Below are 6981 nucleotides of genomic sequence, written 5' to 3'. Positions count from 1 at the left end.
TATTGATAATCTTTCTTTCGAGTTGTGTTATTTAGTGTTTGGCTTACCTAGCATGTCGTAGTTAGGTGCTAGCACTCGTAACATTTGTTCTTACTTTCTAGACTTTTAGTGTATATTAAAAATATTTATTTTTAAGTACTGCTTTGCATTAGTAAGAGGATCTTTTAGGTATAATGCTCTTTCTTACTTTCAATAACTATCGTCTTGTATTAATAAAATTTTCTTAAAAATTTTAAAAGCAATGACATATTAATGGAGAAATTATACAGAATATAAAGATATAATCAATTTAAAAAAGCAACATGTAAAAAGTTGTAGACGAGATAAGATGCCTATTATTTATATTTGCTACAAGAATGTCATTTTCCATGAAAGTTTTTCAAAACCAATAATTTGTATATGTTAGTTGAAATGTCACTTTTGTCTTGCTCAATCAAAACCAATAATTTGTATTTAATAATACTAATATCATTTTTATCCGACTCAATTAACTACTCCCTCTTTTACAACAAGGAAAGAAAAGCTTGTTACTCTTCCTATAAATTTATCACGAAGGCAATACAATTGTTGCAACTTCTTTTTCATAATCGTGGTTTTTCTTCATTGATCATAATGGGTGGAAAGAGTTCTCCAACAATGTTTTGTTTGGTTCCAGCCTTCTTACTTTATACATTTGGTTAGTATAATTTTATTATATATAAATGTTCGGATTTTTCTCACACTACTTTCTCCCCTTACTTCAACCCCAACTATCAAAAGAGATTATTTTTAGATATCAAAATAATTAACACAAACTTTATTACAAATATGGCAGCTCTACAACTTATGGCAAATGAGGAGGTCAAGTCAACTGAGTTGAATGTTTTACAACTTCCGGTATCAAAAGACCTTGACGCCGAAAAAGTTGATGAATTTGTTCAACTGGTTGCGACTCGTTATGGTATGCCTGTTGGTCAACTTAATTTTTTCCCGTACTATATTACATTAATTACATTTTTTTAAGTATACATTTCTCCTTTATAGGACACAACAAGCAAATTGTTCTTTAATCAATTAGACATTAATATAATAGCTACCATAATACTAATAGCATGATCATGAAAGATCTACTTTCTACATTCAAAAGATTAATACATATGTTAATCGATCATATAAAGTTATTATAGTAAGTGACTCTATTTATAGTTCTAATTGATCAGTTTTTAGTCCAAGCATCAATTTGTGATAATTATTTAAGGTGTCAGGTGTCAAAAAACATAAATATCATTTAATGATAGGACGTATAGAAATTAATAATTGGCACAAATGTATCCGTATATATGAAGTATATTGGGATAAACTTTCAGTTTTAAGCTCTCAAAGTTTAGTGTGCGCAAAGAATTTATACTTTTCGCTTCTTAAGTTAGTATCATGTTCTATTTTTAAATAAAATTTTCTAAATGTAGTATACGATTTGCATCTTGAATAAGTGAAGGTGAAAAGGAATCTATAATTTTAAATCATAGTATTGATCATATTTTTCTGACAACGGCTATTGTCTTAATACATTGTTTTTTCAAGAAAACTGAAATATTTTTGTGTTTGTGTGGCGCTCATAAAGTAAATTTATCTCCTAAAAAGAAAAAGCTTTAGCAGCTTTTCAAACTATATTTCGTAAAGTTCTAATAATTAACTACAATAGAATCCACACAAATATAAGTGAGTTAGACATTATTCTTCATTTTTTTTCAAATTAGTGACGCCTTTGATAAATGTATGAGTATTATGAGACTTGTTTTTTGTATGCAGGACCCTTCTATTTTAGTCGTCCTAAAAAACTTGGATGTTTGTACACTAGGTGTTGTTTGACAGACAACGACTGTATTGGTGCATCTTGTGGCCCCAAGTGTCACCTTGGTTCCTGGACGTGTTCCGCTCTCGGCCCCAAGGGCAGCTGTGGTTCATAATTATTAAAATAAAATTTGTATTGAGGTTCGTACAAAATACTAAAATAAGATTTGTACTGAAGTTGAGGTCGCAAACAATCATTATGATTATGTAGATATATCAACTTCTAGAACCTATGATGTGGTAATGTATTTTTAAATATTTCTCCTAATTTTGAGTTGGTTTTTTATTGGATTGTTGTATATTCTATTGGGTGTGTTTGAGATTTATATAAAATTGTCACGACCAAAAATCTCAACCCGTGGTGATGGCGTCTAACACACTTGCTAGGCAAGACAATCGCATAGCAATTAGACATTTTAATAAACATTGTTTAATAAACTAAACAATGGAAATATCATAAATATCTGCTACAAATAACATAAATACTACTACAACCACCCCAAAATATGGTGTCAACGAGTACATGAGCACTATTGAGTATCAAAACATAAACAAGCTCCCTAGTACAACCGTCTGAGTAATAGAACAGTACTGAAGAAAATAAGGAAAAGAGAGTCAAGGTCCGCGGACGTCATAGCAACTACCTTGAAATCTCCAAACAGGTACTAGCACAGATCTAGCAATCACCACGTCCAGATGTACCTGGATCTGCACACGAAGCGCAGAGTGTAGTATGAGTACAACCGACCATGTACTCAATAAGTAACAGAACTAACCTTGGGCTGAACGTAGTGACAAGCGCAGAAGAAGACAATCAGAGTCTAATATAAAGATAACACATGTATAATGATGTTTAACGTCCGATTTGTCACACATGTGTATTTATGCTTTTATGACTTGCGGGGCTGATTAGTTTCGTTCTGGGAAGCTTTCGGTTTTAATTGGACCCTTGAATCTTGACTTAGAAGTTTAAATTTAAAATTATTGACCAAACTTTGACTTTTGTGAAAACGACCCAGGAACTGTGTTTTTATGACTCCGATAGCTTCGTATCGTAATTTCGGACTCGGTCGTATGCCCGGAATTGATTTTGAAAGTCCGTAGGTTGATTTGTATTGACTTGCCGAAATTTAGCAATTTAAAGTTAAAAAGTTTGACTGTAGGTTGACTTTTAGCTATAGAGCTCGAAATTTGATTTTGAGATTTGGAATAAGTACGTTATGGCATGTAGAACTTGTCTGCAAAATTTGGTGTCGTTTGAGGCTGATTTGATAGGTTTCAGACGCTTACTTGTAATTCTAGAAGTTCTTAAACTTTTCTTGGAAAATCATGCGTTTTAGTGTTCGATTCGTAGTTTTAGATGTTATTTTTATGTTTTGATCGCGCGAGCGAGTTTGTATGATATTTTTCGACTTGTGTGTATGTTTAGTTTGGAGCCCCAATGGCTCGGATAAGTTTCGGACACGTTCCAAAAGTATTTTGGACTGAAAATTTGCAAAAACTGATGTCTAGTGCTATGGTGTCGCAAATGGGAACACGAGGCTCGCATTTGCGAAGGTGATAGGTGATGGGCAATTGTCGAAAATGTGATCTCACCTTCGCATTTGCGAAGCTAGCCGAATTTGGTCATGTTTGCAATTGTGAACAATTTGCCCGACTTTGCGATGTTCCCCAATACGCAATTGTGAAGGCTTTATTGCAATTGCGATGCATGTTGAGCATGTCAAGGTTCGCAAATGCGAGCCCTAGTCCACAATTGCGAGGGTTCGCAAATGCAAACCCTGTGTCGTTGTGATGACCCAAAAGGTCATCTTATGTTTTAGAACTCGAATCGGCGCTCTTAAGCCTTAAAATCTCATTTTTATCCTCCTCGATTTGCGTGCGCAGTTCGGGTAGGTTTCCCGAAAGCTTTTATGTTGAAAACTAATGAAAATAAGAATTTTTACCTTCAAAGTTGATTTTATTTGACTTCAGTCAATAATTTATATAAACGGGCCTAGATCCGTGCTTTGACGGTCCCGGTGGGTCCGTATCAAATTATGGGACCTGGGCTTATGTCCGGAATCAAATTTGGAGGTCCCTAGCTTACGTTATGAATTTTTGATGAAAAGTAAAAGTTTGGAAATTATTTATTTTTAAGAATTGATTGATATCTGGCATTGTTAGTATCGGGTACGTATTTTGGTTCCGGAGCCCGGTAGAGGTTCCTTATGATATTAAGAATTGTCTGTGAAATTTGGTGAGAAACGGAGTTGATTTGATGTGATTTGGACGTCTAGTTGAAAAAATAAAAATTTTAAAGGTTTCTTGAGAATTCCATTTGATTTGGTACTAAATTCGTAGTTCTGGCGATTTGATCGCGCGAGCAAGTTCGTATGATATTTTTAGACTTGCGTGCATGTTTGGTTTGGAGCCTCGAGGGCTCGGGTGAGTTTTGGATAGGCTACGGAGTGATTTGGGCTTAGAAAAATAGCTGGTGTGCTTCAGCTGTGTTGCAGGCCTTAGACCTCGCAAATGCGAGGTCAGGGTTGTCATTTGCGATCACTGTTGAGGTCGTATTTGCGAGCTTCTCATCGCAAATGCGAAGAGAAGCTGGGCCAGTTGGTGTTCACAATTTCGAACTTTTCTTCGCATTTGCGAAGGGAGTTTGGGAGGGATATAGATCGCAAATGCGATATTTTGTCAACCTTTGCGTGGTCAGTGATCGCAATTGTGACACTTTCCTCGCATTTGCGAAGGGTACCAGGATTGCGAAGGCTTTGCAATTGCAATAGCCTCTTCGCAATTTCGAGCTTCGCATTTGCGTAGCCCAAGTCGCAAATGCGACGTCTGCAGTTGAACAAAATGACTTTTGGACGGGAATTTTTATTCATTTCCCAAATTTTCAAGACCTAAAATACAAGAGGCGATTTTCCAGAGACCATCTCTTCCCCAAATCATAGGTAATTGATTCTAAACTGGTTTCTTTCAATCTTTCACTACATTTCACTAGATTTCAACCAAAAGTCTAAGGTTTTCATGGTAGAATAAGGGGTTTTGGGTAGAAACTAGGAATTTCGGAAATTTGGGGATTTAGATCTCAATTTCAGGTCGGATTCCAAAACCAATTATATATTCGGACTCGGGGTGAATGGGTAAATGGAATTTGGTCCGAACCTCGGGTTTTGACCAAGCGGGCCCGGGGTCGATTTTTTGACTTTTTGGAAGAAAAATTTGAAAAAATTTAATTTATGAAATATAATTGATTCCTCTAGCAATATTTGATATTAATGAGTCATTTTTGAATAGATACGAGTGGTTTAGAGGTGAATTCCAAAGGAAAAGCTGTGATTAAGAATTAAGTGGCCTTCAAAGCGAGGTAAGTGTTGTGTCAAACTTTGGCTTGAGGGAATAGGTATTGTGTGAATATTTGCTACGTGTTTTGTTGTTGAATACGACGTATAGTTGAGGTGACGAACATCTATACATTGTGTTCGAGTCATAGCATGCGAGTGAAATTTCATTTCTTGCAAATTTGTAGTCTTAAATCTGGTTATCCATGCTTATTGTTGTTGTTGAAATGTTGGGAAACTTGTATCCGGTTCCACCAAGGTCGATAATATTGTTAATATTAATTCGAGGTCGAGATGTTAAATTGTGGAATTAATCATTTATGAAATATTGATTTCTTGTAAAAATTATCTTTATCCGTTGTTATTGATTATGTGAATTGTGAGGAAGAGTGTAAAGCACAAAGGGTGATGTCGTACATAATTTAATTTTATTGTGAGGAAGAGTGTAAATCACGAAGGGTGATGCCGTGCATTATTTAATTATATTGTGAGGAGAGTGTAAAGCACGAAGGGTGATGTCGTGCATGAATTATTTATATTGTGAGGAAGAGAGTAAAAGCACGAAGGGTGATGCCGTGCAGTCTTATTTGTTACTTGGTGAGGTTGAGATTAAAAGCTCGAAGGGTGATGCCGTGCAGTTTTCCTTTGCTATTTTAATTGCTCAATTTATTTAAGGATTTTCTGTTTAATTCTGTCTTTTCATTATTCTTACTCTTTATGTTGTATTCCCCACGATATGTCCCCCTTCGTATTATTTCTGCATTATTTCTTTATTTACTGTTGTTGCCACTAACATGATTATATTGTTCAAGTTATATGTGGGTGTCTTGTCCTAGCCTCATCACTACTTCGCCGAGGTTAGGCTCGACACTTACCAGTACATAGAGTCGGTTGTACTGATGATGTAATTTGCACTCTCTGTGCAAATTTTGATGCCGGCTCAGGTTGATCGATCAAGATTTGCTACTGGTCCGCTGTCCGGAGACTCAAGGTAGATCTGTCGGCGTTCACAGACCTTGAAGTCCCCGTCTATCTTTTATGTCCTACTGTTTTCTTTCATTCAGATAGTTGTATTTCTTTCAGACTATTACTTGTCGTAAATTCTAGAATGCTCGTGAATGGTGACATCAGATTCGGGTGGAAGTAGTTAATGAAATTGTATGATATTCCGCACTTATTACATTCCATCTTAGTTAAAAAAAATTTTTACTGAATGGAAATAAGAAATTGGTTAATGATTCTCTAACGTTGGCTTGCCTGCCAAGTGAGATGTTAGGTGCCATCACGGTCCCGTCGGTGGGAAATGTTAGGTCATGACAGTCGCAAATGCGACACCTGAAGCTTGTTAAAAAGTTGGCAGACAGGAGTTTTGAACTCATTCTCACATTTTTGAACCCTAGACTCAGTGGGAGGTGATTTGGAGAAGGGATTTTCACCTACAAACCTTGGACAAATGATTCTAATCTATTTCTAATCATATTCCATCAACATATCTTAGATTTTAACATCAAAATCATTTGAATCAAAGTAGAAATTGGTGAAACTTTGCTATGTTTTTGAAAAATAAGAAATTGAGTTTTAAGAGTCGATTTGGACTCGCATTTTGAAACTAATCACATATATGAACTCGTGAGGTTATGGGTGGACGGAATCTACCATTGGACCCGGGGTTTGACCGGGCGAACCCTGAGTTGACGTTTGTTGTTTTTTTGGAAAAAGTATAAAGATCTTTGTCTTTTTGAAACTTTATCTATTGCAATTCAATTCCCTTGCATTGTTTGATGATATTGAGTCGATTTCTGTTAACCCATATTTGTCA

General features: G+C 35.6%; 1 long non-coding RNA gene across 1 annotated transcript; it reads left to right on the top strand.

Moving 5' to 3' along the window:
* Positions 1–557: 557 nt before the first annotated feature.
* Positions 558–2098, top strand: LOC104106919 (uncharacterized). Its single transcript, XR_011411366.1, has 3 exons — positions 558–676; positions 815–940; positions 1789–2098. It is a non-coding gene; the product is annotated as an uncharacterized lncRNA (long non-coding RNA).
* The last annotated feature ends 4883 nt before the right edge of the window (positions 2099–6981 follow it).

The sequence above is a fragment of the Nicotiana tomentosiformis genome, chromosome 9 (assembly GCF_000390325.3).
Source record: "Nicotiana tomentosiformis chromosome 9, ASM39032v3, whole genome shotgun sequence".
NCBI lineage: Eukaryota > Viridiplantae > Streptophyta > Magnoliopsida > Solanales > Solanaceae > Nicotiana > Nicotiana tomentosiformis.
Note: the sequence above shows the minus strand (reverse complement) of the source record. Positions and strands in the feature narration are given on the sequence as shown.